At 42.3% G+C, this 14,531-nt stretch overlaps 1 protein-coding gene across 1 annotated transcript in view; it reads left to right on the top strand.

Moving 5' to 3' along the window:
- The window catches only part of BARX2 (BARX homeobox 2), a 36,036-nt gene that overhangs the window by 15,369 nt on the left and 6,136 nt on the right, over positions 1 to 14,531 (top strand). The window lies entirely within an intron of this gene.

Here is a 14,531-nt window from a genome sequence, read left to right as displayed (position 1 = left end):
CAAAGTTGCATTTATTACTTTGCAAGGATTTCAAATAATTTATTAGTAGTTTTTATCCATACATTGACCCTTTTGATTTTTTTTTAATTCTGTCCACGTTCAGCAGTGTCTTCTGACATGTTCTGTCACTGAGCTCTTTCTTGCTGTCTCCCCTCAGCACAAACTGCTTCTGATAATGTTTGAGTTCAAGTCGAACTTTCGAACCCATGACGTCAAGTTGGTTTGGAATTAGGCAAAACCAGTTTGCCCATCCCTCGTTGTAAAAGGGTTAATCCTCTAAACTATTGAGAGACAAGGGCAGGGAATTATGAAAGGAGCCCCTGTTTTATAAGCATTTGTATTGCCAGTGCTTGAATACTTATAATAAGTAGGTTACTTCGGTGATTAATGACTGCATTTTACATGCTGACGATGGATGATATGTCTTATTGTAGAAGCCATTATTTTTTTATTTGGTCTCTTTACCAAAGCAGTACTGGAAATGAGACATTAACATCTTGGTGGGAGTATGTTTTCTTCTCAACAATTTAATGAAAAGTGACCCACAAAGAGGAAAAATAATTGAAATAATGCTTTTTCTTTTTTTTTTCCTCTCCATAATGTGTGCAAAGATACACCAGGTGAATTGTAGATGGATTTGTTCTAATGCAGTACTTTTCATTTTCATTAGAGATTCTCATTTTGTTTCCTCCAAGCTGGAAAGGAGTAGAAATGTGGTGTCAGTCTGAAGTTTTATGAATGTAGAAGGGACATGTTACTTAGCTGTCTTAAATTCAGTCTTTTTTGACTCATTTTAAAACAAAGCACTAAAACCAAAATAATTTGAGATCTTTACCTAATTTGAGCTAATTCTTATATCAGATTAAAAAGTTTCTGATTTTGCCTTAGTATTAGTTGCATGTGGGTTTTTTGTTTGTTTTTAACTACTTTGATATTTTGTGTGTTTAAAGGAGGTGGTGGTGGAGTATTTGTGGTGGTCTGAATACACTGGCTAGGCACGGGAAATCATTTTAGTAAGCCAGCTGTATGCATTCAACGTTGCATCCATTTAACTTAAAGGTTTCATTTCTACATAATGATTTAATAAAGAATGGAAGAAGAAGACTTAAAATAGCACTCCTGAATTTACTGGAGAGTTTGGAGACAGTAAAATTTGTGTCAATGACCAAGCAAGTCTTTCTAAAACTCTACATAAACTGAAACACCTTAGCTCTGGCTTCCTGGCAGATCCTCCAGGATGGAAACAGACTAGCTGCAGGCATGGCATTGATACTTTGATGAGGAAAAAAAAAGACCAGCATGCTTTTAATTATTTAGAATTGAAGAGCTTTCTTATGTCATTCACCAAACAAATATTAAAGGCTCATTTAGCAGTCGGAAATTAAGACCCACTGCAACTATTATGGCATGGCTGGGCAAAGCAAAACAGCGTTGTGTGATGGATCAGTAGAGCTGGCTGTCTTTTGTGATAAAGCACTGCACCTCAAGAATTGTCTAAGTTCTCTGGGTGGAATATCTAATAAAGCTACAGGTGGGATATGGCCACCATTTCATAGCTTAGTGAGAACACTAGCAATATGAAGACTCTTACCCCGTATACAGAAAGAGCATGGGAATACTAAATGTCAGACGAGTTTCACCCCAGTCACATAAAGGAGTCTGACACTGGTAGTGTTTGAGAAACATCAGAAATAAATTTCCTGCAAGCTTTTTTTCCTTAGATTATTACTATATAAAAATCTGCAGCCACATCTGATCTTTGCCAGAATTTTGTTCTTGGTTCAAAATAACTTCATTTAAAAAAAATAATAATGAAATTTATTATTTTGGTTTGAAAAACCATGAACCGCATGTATACCTGTTATTGGAGGAGTTCCTGTGGAAACATTGCTGGTTGCACAACAATAGGATACATGCATTGCTTCATTATTAACATATATATTAATGGTACATTAAGGAATTTCATAATCATATGACACAAAGTTCTCAGTGCAGTGCTCATGCAATCTATGCAGTCTATTAATGGGAAATGTGTTTAGCAAGGTGTGAGATAATAACACCTCTGCCTCCTCTTTGTGGCTTCCGTTTGAGTACTTTCCAGACCATATAACAGCCTTGTGTGGTAGATGATATCTTTGTTTTCCATGTGGGGAAGACAGAATTCCAGTGAGATTTGGGGATCTGGTTGGGATTGTACATTAAGGCTCTGGCAGGACTGGAAATGCTATGTCAGTGTCCCCCTTCCCCAAAATCTACACCTAATTGATCAAAACTTGATTATTCTTGCCCTTTATGAGTCAAGTGAGAGTTAGTAAAGTCAGTGGGAATGACATGATATTCCCATTATCCTGGAGTTGATGCTAGTACTGGTGGGGATTGTACGCCCACACACGCATGTGGATGGAAGAAAGGGCTGTATTGTCCTTTGCTTATTGACTTTTCTGATTGGTGTTTAAATGAGATTATAGAGTCACAGACGTACCTGTGGAACGTGGTGATGCTGCATTCCACAGTGACAAGTGCCGTAGGAAAATCAGAGGTAAACAGATGTGCTGATGAAAACCAGAGATGGGTGATAACCAGAGCTTTGACTCAAACCCCTCCAAACCTCAGAGTGAGGGAGGGTCTCCCATCTAGATCCCTCCTCAGAGCATTTATAGGGAGTGTTCGTAGTTCTAGGTTGGAGATGTCTGAAACAGATGTCCTTCTAAGGTTTGTGTGCATAATGTCATTAATCCACAGTTAAAGCTAGCAGAATTGGAGCACCTGTAGAAACCTAATTCGAACTCTTATGATTAATTAGGCCCAGTCTCCACCCTAAGTCTAATCTGCATCTGTCTGGAGATGTGAAAACAGTGTCTCGTTGGCTGACTTCCTATCAGAACAACAAAAAAAAACAGCACTGTGATGTCTGGCATGAGTGAAGGATCATATTCTCTGGAGACCGGAACTTTCTAGAGCTCACCAACTGGAATTTCTGGCTCGTCCTTCTAACAGCACTGGGGTATCGGCAGACTGGTACCTGAGAGACCTTGTCATCGCTTTTCTGACATGTAAATGGTTACATACAGCCAAAGTGCGTTGCAACTTTGTAAGGTTGACATATTTCTCATGGAACTGTTGCTCCGGGTGCATCCATTGTGAGACTGCCTATCCTTGAGACATTTTTTGGCTTGCTTTTTGAGAACTGCAATAGGAGCTAAACCAGTTTGTGTTTCCCTTTCCTACCTATAAAGGGAAGAAAAAACAAACACCCTGAAATGAATGCTCCGGGTCTGTATGTCAGACTGATTTTTGATTTTGGGGGCTATTCCCATTTGTACAGGCTGTAGATCTGGCACAGACAGTACACCCTAGCATGGGGTGGAAAGGGTCAAAGCGTGGGGTGGACTGAGCTGAAGTTTGGAATCCTGGCAAGGCCCCCTCCAGCATGACACCTCTGTGGTGCTATGACTTTTGCTGTGACTTTTGCATCCTCTGCGGGCAGAGCATTTTACACCAAGCAATTGGCTATTTTGCTTTTTGTTTGGTTTCCATATCCCCCCTACTGACCAAGCCCATAACTGCCTCGTTGGCTCTCCTTGTTCTGTCATCCACCAGCTATACTTTGTGGTGAAAATACATGTGTAATGCTGTTGTCTGACATGCTCTTTCCATGATGTCTGTAGTAGTGAATGCAATTTTCCTTGTCCTCACTCACTCCTGGACCGTAGGGCTGGATAATCAAGTACAGATGTTGAAACGAGTACAGTATCAGTCTGCCTGGAGTCTGAGGGAGTAACCGCTGAGAGCATCCTGCCTCCCTGTGTCCATTTTGGACAGGTAGAGGCAGTGATGAAGCCATACAACTGAAGGTTCTTGAAATGACTTCAGCTCATGGCTAGCTTCATGTAATGTAGACAGTCCTATAGAAGCTGCTTCTTTGGGAACTGGAAATTCATCTGTATTCCCTCCTCCATCCATAAAGTGAAAGCTTAGCTGTCCTCGATTGATTATGTTTGGGATAGGATTCAATCCACAGAGTGACCTGAGTGAGCTGCTATTTGAAGTGAGGGAATAAAAATAGCAATGCCCTGTGCTGCTGGAAGCTTTGACATAGTCTTTGTCAGCTTCTTCAACCCAAAAAATCAGGTTTGAATGAAATCCTTATTTGAAGGAGCTCTGGATTCTGACAGTGAGGTTTCAGGGTTCTTAGAGTAGCATTGGGATGAGCATTATATGTAGCTTTATTCCATCGATATTTCTCCTTCCCACTAGCCACAAGAGCTGGGTTAAGACTGCTGATCTAACTCAAACACAAAGGATGGACAGGTTGAACACAGCTTGCTTGTGTATCATTTGCATGCATCTAAAATGCATTGTTTGTGCAGCTGTTCAGCCAAATCGTCCACAGAGTTTATTTTTGTGCATAGAAGCACAGAGATGAGTTTTCTCTCTGTTAAGGCAGATGCAAGATCAAAGAAACATATATGCAGCTCAGTAACACCAACCTCTCTGCTAAATGTGTCCTGATGGGGGCAAGATTATTAATAGGGTGATCCTTGAGATAAGCCATGATTATGAGAGGCAAAGGCTTTGCCAAGAAGTGACAGGTCTCTTTCAGGTTAACGCTGGTACTTGCTCAAGTCCCCCTTTCATTTCAGTGTGGAGGAAAAGAGGAGGGGTCTGTGTGTGGTTTTTAAACATAGATCTACTGTTCTCCTGAGAAGAAAAAAACATTTTCCAAAAGATCAGTGAGACAAAATTTAAGCACTCTGGTGTTTAGAAACAATTGAACTTTCTTTCTTCCCATGTGTCACTCACCAGAGTGTTTTAGAGGCTCGAAGCAGGAAGAGGTGGTGATATTTATGGCAAGCTTTGTGCTGGAGCTCACACAAGGGTGGGCTTGAGAAACCTGAAGAGTGCTTTTGTGTTCATGGCTAGTCAGCTGACCAAGGCCAGTGTTTGCTTATGGATGTTGTGATAATAATTAACAGAGCAGGAAGTAAAGGACTGATTGATTTATGCATGCATGGCATTATGCATTTGAACTTGGACAGAAACTCTGAAATCCTGAGAGAAGGCAGATTTATTTATCAAATGTGTAAGAACATAAGAATGGTCCTAATGTGTCAGACCAAAGTCCGTATTGACTAGTATGTTGGACAGTGTCCAGTAAGAGATACTTAGGGAGCAGTATGAAGAGCATAACATGACTTATCCTTCCATTAAACTGTACCCTCTCAGCTCCGATGATCTGTTTCTAGACCTAAATCCAAGTGTTGCTCCCTACCCGGTGAGACCATCTGTACGGAGTTCTGGATTTGGCCTCCTACGTCTCTCCCTGGTGTCCCGAGGTGTCTAGTCATCTGGCTGTCATCAGCAAAGACAGAAACTTGTTGCGGCTTCAGCTTAGCCACCCTGAGAGTTGGGTCGCCCTGGTGCTGTGTTTCTCTTCCACCCCTGAGACCAGAAACTGCCTATAAATTCATTCTTCTAGCTATTTGATTCTGTAATCTTTTGGCTACCTTGCTTATTAAATCCGAGTCCAGCGAGTGATGAGCTCTACAGTTGAGTCTTATGCTGCATAATGGAGGAAGATCTTGGCTGAAGTATTCAACATGACTTAGTTCAAAAGAAAGGGATTCAAACTGATGTTGGCTTAATGGAGCCAAAGTGTCCCTCGATACAGATATGGTAAATGAGCCGGTGGCTTGTATCCCAGTAACTTTCCTGCACCATCTAAACAGTGAGGTTTATGGAGACATGCTTGTGTTTATTTCCCTGGGACTAATGTGGCCTGGTCTTAAAACTCCCTTGGAGTCCAAACAGTAAGGGTCTGGAATGGAGGTTCACAAACAAACCCGCCCGCCACTTGGAGCTGTTTCCAGTTGTGATGGCCTTGAGCCCATATATCCTAAAGGAGATCTGAGGACTGATCTGTTGGGTTCGGAGCACCTCCTGGGTAGGATTTAAATGGATCATCTGGTAAAGATGAGGAATCTCAAACAGAATCACTTCTTGTAGCCTCAGATAAAGAGCAGAACCTCTGAGCCATGCCCAGTTTGCCTGAAGAGGATGGATGTGAATTGAGGGGGACTTTGTTCCAAAAGGCAGCCCCTTGTGTGAGGCGGGATAATTCAGAATAGAAAAGTAGTGCATATTTTTCTGATTCACTCTCCACTAATTAAGGCAGAGTGCTATTACATTTGCTACAAAGGACTTGTTGAGTACTGGCCAAAGAGATTCTTTAAATGCTTCTTAAATAAATAAATCCTTTTCCATATAAATTTTCTTCAGTAAGAATATGACAAGGTCTTGGCACACTCCCTTTTGACAGACAACCTGGAAGAAAGGCCACTGGGCACAGGGAGAACAACCTGTAGTGCCCAGGTGGTGCTTGTTGTATTTTTTTTTTTTTTGCACATAAGAAGAAACTCAGCAGCTAAGCCGTGATGTCCCAGGATAGCAGGAAACCACAATGGAGTGACTAGCCCCAGGACAGCAGCACAACCAGGTCTTTTGACTCTGGTTCAATGTGCATTCCTATCTCCTCCCTCACCAGTATGGCTCTCAAACAAAGCTGGCTTGTTATTATGGTTATTGCCATCCCAGCCAGAAGTGCTCTGGTGCCACCCTTCAGGGATCTGGCATTGCTGGAGGCATTGGTGCTGCAGGTGAATTTTTGGATTGTGTTTAAGATAGATAATTGCCCCACATCCAGCCCTGTCCAAGGCAGAGTATTACATATGTGCCCATGGCAGCTGGAGAGAGGCAAGTTCTCATTAAGGGAGGTTCTCAGGCTCATCATTTCCTCAAGACCAATTACTTACTGTGTGTACAGTGCCTTAAAGAAGTCAAAAAGCACAATATAAATATCAAATGTCATTATTAAGTAAGGATTAATTATCTTTCTGGTTCGTTTTGTGTGTGTGTGTGTGTGTGTGCAAAGGCCTCCGGCATGCATGCTTCAGATGCATTCAAACTTATTAATTACTGTTATTATGTGAAAGTTATACTGAAACATTATGTTGATAAATTGCTAAAGGTGACAGGCTTGAAACAGAAAACCTGGATCTCGCAACTCCAAATGCTCAGGAAATTTTTCTTGTGGCTTCGAAACTGGGCTAAACTCAACTACAGAACCAAGTGCCCCACAGCTTAGGTGAGGGCAGCTGAAGTTTGAGTCCAGCTCTGCTCACCCCTGGGTAGCTGGATGGGTAGTTGCACAGTGAGAGATGCATGGTGGAAGAGCAGTTTCTAGTGACAATACATTATATTCAGTATTATATAAGGTAATATTTACAGGCAGCAGGGTTTTTGTTTGCAACTTACTTAGATGAAAATACAACCCCTTCCTCCCCCCCAAAACAAACAAACAAACAAAACTAATTGAACAGGGAAGTGCCTAGGGAAGGGAAAATAAGACTCCAGGAGGATAAGCCTTAATTTTGTCTTGGCTCATAACAGAAGGTGTAGGTTCCAAGAGAATTGTCCTCTAATCAGAGTGCCCTATGAAGGATCTTTTCTGCTTCACTAAAATTAGCTGCACTATTTTTTTTTCTTCTGTGGACGCATGCAGGTGAAATTCTGGCTCCACTGAAGCTGATGGGTGTTTTGCCATGGACATCAATTGGCTCTGGATTTCTCCCTATGGGAGAGAAACCATTAGCTACCAAGCCAACTTTTTGCTGTGTAGCTGAGTTGCATTTAATTTTGGCAAGACTCACAGCCCTTGTCAGACTAATAGGTTTTACTGAATTGAATTGGAAAGAGAATATTGCGTGAGCTGTACCTGCAACCTCTGATGAGGAGCAGTTAGACTTAATTTTGAGGAACCTCACTGAATGCTCTTTTGGAGCACCACCAGTGTCTCTTCACTCGAGCTCTGCACTTAGATTTCAGGGTTGACTGCTCTTTTTCCCCATAGCCTCTGTGACACTCATGATTCCCATGGAAATTTTGGCTCTGTGCACTTGAGCTGAGTTTTGGGACTATTTATGGAAGCTTTCAAAATGTCCCAGAAGTGCCCTTCACCTCTGCTCATAGCAAAGGCTTTGGCTCCTGTTTAGCTACAACTGGTTCCCCATGCAACCAAAGAAAAAGCTAGTAGAAAAACAAAACTAACAACAACAACAACAAAACAATCATTTAAACGAACAAAACCAACAAGAACAAATGAAAGTCTGCTCTCCTAGAGCAGTGCTAACTCTGTTAATCAACCAGGCTCTTAGGTGCTGAGATGCTGGAAAAGAATGATGATAAAGAGCATTATCAAGTGTTCCCAGTTCCAGGATTCCTATTTAATACGTAATAGCCACAGAAAGATCTGATTATAGAGCTGAGTTATGGCCCTTTTAAAGGTCAGAGGATTACATCCAAGTTTTCCAGCCATTTCAATATTCAAAGAGGGGCAGGCTCTGTAGGGGTGTCTTACAGTAAGCCTGGAAAGAATGAGAAGAAAATAAGTCTTCCCTGGTTGATGCAAAGGATTCCTGGCAAGTTATCTACCCGTATCTCTCTGGCCAAGGTTGGTTTGATAGGGATGCTAAAAACAGTCAAGTCCAGAAGTAGCATTTGCATCTTTGAGGTTCAGTTGACTTGAGCAGGGATCATCTTCAGGAAGATGCTGGGGCTATGCCTGAACACCCGGCCCATCAGCAGAGTACACAAGAGGGGTAGTTATGTCTGAAAGACCATCTGTGTCAATGTATTGCAAGGGCCACACCATACAAATACACCAACTCGTGTCTTGGAAGCTGTCGAGCTGTCAACACAGTATTCACAGCCTAATTAGCCCACCTCTTTTAAGGCCATAATTAGCTCAGGTGCAATCATACCCTGGCATGGCTGTGCTGCTTCCCATTCTAAAGATAGCTGAGAGATCTGTGCACAGCACCATGCTGCATAGCACAAACATCACCCAGGTCGTTTCTGAACTGGGGGTTTGAGCATTAGTTAATGATGGTACGCCAATGAGGAAGGCTAGAAAAGGGCTGTATATTGAGTTATTGAGTGAAGAGGTTGGCAGACCCAGTTATTTTCCTTCCGTCCTCTCCTAACTACTTGTTTCTACCAGAGAATGAATTTGCCCATTATATGCACAGCTCGTTGCTCTTCTTCTGATGGGAAAGAGGTGCTGCAGGTCTGCACAGTGCATGGTGGCTGAGGAAGCAAGCAGAAGCACAACCCTTGTGCAAGAGCCGTGTTATGTCCCTAGCCAACCTCTGACAGGCTCTAGCAGCCACAAGGCAAAGGAACCCACTGGGAGCTGAGAAGACATCCTGTGTCCCAGTGCATGCTGTATGTGTTTGGTTGTTGTCTTTGACCACTTGACTTCTGGGCCAAGTTGAATGGCTGGATCTTACCAGGTCTGTGCTCAGCTCTGGCCTGGCTCCATTCCCATGGAAGCTGGTGGCAAAATCCAGCCAAGATGTGTGGCAGTGGCATGGCTGGCAAATCTGGTTTTGGGAATCTGGTACAGAAACTAGATTTAATGCCCTCTCTGCTAAACAAACTGTGTTTGGTTCCGCTTATTCTGAACATTTCTTCTTTTGCCTTCTTTGCTTTGCTCAGGGCTTGCTTTTTCCTTTCAATAGGCTGTTCATTCTTTTGGCAAAATGAAACTCTCCTAAATGAACCCAACTCCTTCTTGGTACCCTTTTGTTTTGACACTTGGGAGACAGCAGATTTATAGACCTTCCTAAGTCGTAAGTTCATTTTCTTTTTTTATTTACCTTTCACTGCAGCCCATTCGGAGTGAGATTTCATTCTGCCTCCGAGCAGGACTGACCTGCCAAGAGGAGCTGATCCATAAATCTTTCCTTCCTTTCCTTCCAAAACAGAATTAGCTGAGTTTGCCTAGGAGGAAAACTGTTCTGCCATTGCCGGCAGTCAAACAGTGCAATTAATTAGTGCTTTCCCTTTTCTCTTTCCTCTAGTCTCTGTCTGCTGCAGTTGAAAATAAGCCAGCGAGAAGGGGGAGGGGAAAAAGGAGAGAAAAAGATTTGTTTGAAACATTTATTTTTAATTAAAACTTTTGCAATGTGATACAGTTCAATGGTGGTGCACCTATTGCATCATATCTCATGGTCATAAGTTTAATCAAAACATCCCAGCAGATGAGTGGAGCTGGCTGCAGGCTGGGCTGATGAAAAGCAATTGTTCACGTATCTAGACTTGGGGCAGGATGGGGAGTCTGGAGCCTTTGCTGCTTTACTCCTTGTTTTCATATGTGTGGTAAGTGGAAGTTACAGGCTGATACACCAGGTTGATGCCTGGGATATTGATTTGTTTGGCCAGTAAAAATTGACTTTCTTGACTGCGACCTTCTGGGGAAAACAGGACACATTCCCTGTCCTTCTTCTTGGTGCTAGTACTGAAAAGCAAAACACGTGAGAAAAAGATTCTTGTGAATATGTCAGATGATGAGAAATTTCTAGGACAAATGTCTTGCATGTAATTAGGAAACAGGAGTCCGGGGGTCTTCTAGATGGCTTGAGTAAGCCAATTCATTTCAAGGCTGTGTGGTCAGTGCATTGTGCGAGGGTCAGGTCTGTTCTTCACTGTATGGAGGCTGCCAACATGGCCTGATTTAAATAGTGAAACAAAATGCTTTCAGATCCTTGGAAAACACTCTGCAGATCCAATGTCATTTTTATTTTTAGCTCTTTATTAGTTTTAGCAACCAAGTGGCCAGATGTTAGCATTATAAAGATGGACAGAAATAAGAGCTTTCTTGATGCTTAAAATTGAGACTAGTTAAATGCTTAAAATAATTACAGCAAAATGGTTGTATAAGCACTATTTCCTCAGTTGTGTATGGTATGAAGTGTGGATTATACTAATACTTCCCAAGAACTTGGGAACTATTCAGCAGCACAGGAAACATGAAACTATCCTAAAATTAAGAACAGGGTAATGAAGAATATTCAAATACATAAAATTAGGAATTTTCTCTGCAAAACCACATAGTAAGACACCATCCTCTTATGAAGAGTGTTAAGAACTCCTGAATCTTAAACCTGTGGTGTTTTCACAGCACTTCACCAGTGCAGCCTCTTGATTGTATCAGTGGGGAATGTTAAAACACTGTGCTGCCAGGGTAGCAAACTAATTCCTCATTTTCTGGCATATTTGGACTTCTTTTTGGTTTTTGAGGGCAAAAGGACAGTGGGTCAAAAGTGGAAAAGGTACTCAAAGAATGATATGGGAAAGTACACGTTCAGCTGAAACTGTTCTATAAGGCAGGTATGAAAAGGCAGAGTGCTTCATCTCCATTCCTTCCCGTCTTGAGAGACAGAGCATGTCACAACAGTGCTGAGCAGACAAGAGCTGCTTGCCAGCATTTAATTTGTTGAAGATTAGGAAATTATTCCATTCTTACAATACCATGTCAGTCTAGAAATACCTTTGAACTCTGGGGGATGTGAAAATTTAGATCTAGCCTCAGATTTTGTAGTGGTTGGAAGCCAAGACTTTATCAGGGTAAGAACTGTACAGATGGTTTAAGGGGAAATGTATTAATAGTGTACCTCGATACAGTGGACTAACTCAACTTCAGCTGTCTTTGATCTTTGGGGTAACTATATCCAGAACAGGATGCTGAACTTACGCTTTTTTCTTTGTGATCTAGTAGCAATGTAGAGGTTATCTACTTCTGCTTTTTTTTTTTTTTTTTACTAACTGCAGGTGGCTGCTAAAACATTGCCCTCTTTCTGACTTCCAGCTTTCCCTACTGAAAGTCTTGAACCCCTGGTTTTTCGCTAAATGCTGTCCTTACTCTGTCATAGCCATCCTGTACCCTCATCAGGCCAAGGGCAGAAAGCTGAGAAGTCTTGTATATGTATATGGCTGAGCTGAACATCAGCTGATGCTTTTATTATTTACAATCACTTCTAAAAGCACCATCCCAACTGTTGGGGTCATGCCATAAGCAAAGGCTTCTCTTATGATCTCAAATGATAAACAAATAAGGCACTCGGTGTCAACAGCCTCACAAATCTGTTCACCACCTGGAGCTCGAAGCAACTCAGCAGTTGCAAACCATTACTTGTCCAGAAGTAGAGCAGCAGTTTCAGAGGTTCTGTAAGTAAATAAGTGTCCTGACGTGGGCACCAAAAATAAGCGTGTGCTGAGCTTTCGCCACATCTCAGTTGCTGGCTGCTGAACAGTTTGGAAAATGTATCCCCTCTTTCAGGTTCTCAACACTTGAACAACCCCAGTGTCATCTGCTTCTCTAATAACCAGCCACTGTTTTACCCTGCAAAAATATCCGTGCTGCAACTGCTGATCCTGGAAGGAGGAAAGTGGTCATCTTATGATCGTCATCTTGGTCTTACCTAATTACTAGAAAATTAGTCTGAAGCCGATGTCAAGCTCTGGGACCATCACAGCTAGTCTCCCTCACCCCAAGCAGTCCTGCATGCTGCTACCATGCATGCAGGAAAGCAAATATCCCTGATTGCTCTGATTCCAAATACCTTTTGCTGACCTCGCTTGAAGAGAGTCCCGTGTAAAAGTGTTTTTCTCTATAGGATTTTGTCACTTGGAGCCTTGCAGCAGTTTCTGGGTTCTGGTGATTTCTTACTCCTCAGAAATCTTGTGGTTTGCAGAGAGCCCTGCTGGAAGCACACTAGGGTACAAGTATCAATTTTTTGCCAAAAACCACCCATGTGCAGGGGCAGGAACGGTGTTTCAGGCTGTGCAATAAGGCTCAGGGAATGAACCTGTAGGGGAGCAGGAGCTGCATTCTTTAGGTGGAGAGGTTTGAACCGAGACCCTCTGGCTCCCTAGAGCATGCCATAAGGCTAGGCGCCTTCCTTTATGGCATGTAAGCTTGAGCACCAGTTGAGGTTACTCTTTCAGGCCAGTTTGGCTGAAACAGAGGAAGAAGTCTATTCCAGTGGTGTGTTGGCATTGCCTTTCCTGTCCCAGCAGGTACTGGCTGGGAGAACATCAACTGTGGGAGTAGGATCTGCTGTACTTTCTGCGTAGCTAGCTGGAGTCCGAGGGTGCAGAATTAGTGGCATAAGGCAAAGGACAGCTCTCTCCTGATTTATGCTCTTTGAACTGCCACAGAGATGGTAAATCAAGGCAGAATTTCTGCCATTTCACTTGGTGGTAGTAGATCTGCACACAGGCATCAGCTGAGGGAAAAAAAATCCACAGAGAGAAGACGTAGATACACTTTACACAAACAATTGTTGGCTAAGCAATTCTCATCTCTCATGTACTTCCTGGGTGGTTTAGGTGGAATAACTTAAATTTAATGGAAATATTTTGATTTGTGGGGTTGCAAAGGTGTGGAGGAGAAAAGCAAGGCTTAATTTGTATGCAGACTGCTGTGATTTACACTGTATTGACAAAAATTTTCCAAGCTCACTTTGTAAGCAGCTGAATTTTCCATGTGACTGAAGTGGTTGTGGGGAGAAGTGCCAATCAACAAGCTGCAGAATTCTTTATGTACCCTCTGCACGGCTGTTTACTTGATACCTGATGTATGACCCCACAACCCTTCATGCTGGGGATGAGAGTAAGGAATATAGGTCATCAGCAGGCCAGGCTGGTAACACCTTTCCTTTACTGGTGATGAGTTACTCACCAAAATAGACTCATTGAGGCCTATAGATCATTATGTTCATTAGTGTTGATTCATATTAAGAGTTTCACAATCGGGTGTGTTGGTGTAATACGTTCCTTTCCACAGTACCATTTATCTTAAGGATCTGAGAATACTTTATGTACATTAAGCTTTAATCCATGTTTTACCACCAGCAATGTAGGTAAGAAGGATTGTTTCCATTTTGCAGACGAGGTAAACTGAGGTACCGAGCAAGAAAGTGACTTGCCCAAGACTGCAGGTTGTTTGCAAAGTTGTATACAGAGCCATCTTGCAACGAATGCACATTTCCCGTACGTGGCCATATTTCACTGCCCAGAGATTTAAAGAAACATTTGATTTCCTGGGGCTAAGGCTGAGCAGAAATCTGTCCATAGCTGTAAATTCAGGCGACCTGAAGTGAATCAGAACTTCCTGTAGTGTCTGGGAGTGTTTAAATTTGTCATCCCAGACTGGCTCTGGCCTGAAAGGATTGGAGCAGAGCTGCTGATTTACTTCTAGGACTGGTATCCACTGGTTGGTGTAAGATGTAGAGTTACGAGTCAGTGAGGAAATCTGCCTCTTATCTATCCAGCCTCATCTGCCTGAATGGTCAGTGGGGTCAATATGGAAAACGGAGGATAGAAGTGTGATTCACCTGACTTCTTGAGTTACCCGATAGAGAACTAGATGAAATTGTCTGTCACATATAAAGGGGGCTAGGTAACTATCTCAAATGAACCCTGTCCTAGTGTCCATAGAGAAGCAGATTTGCATGAGTGGGGACAGATTTTGTCTTGTTTGCTCTGAGTTAGTCTCTTGGGGTAATTAAATGGATGACTTCAACAATGTGTGTTCTAATAGCTCCTGGAAAAAAAAAAAAAAAAAAAAAGACAATGAAAATAGACACTCTATGCTAAGGAAAATGAAATGCACAGCAAGAGACTGCCAG

Source organism: Anas acuta, chromosome 23, assembly GCF_963932015.1.
Source record: "Anas acuta chromosome 23, bAnaAcu1.1, whole genome shotgun sequence".
In the NCBI taxonomy this organism is placed as follows: Eukaryota; Metazoa; Chordata; class Aves; order Anseriformes; family Anatidae; genus Anas; species Anas acuta.
Note: the sequence above shows the minus strand (reverse complement) of the source record. Positions and strands in the feature narration are given on the sequence as shown.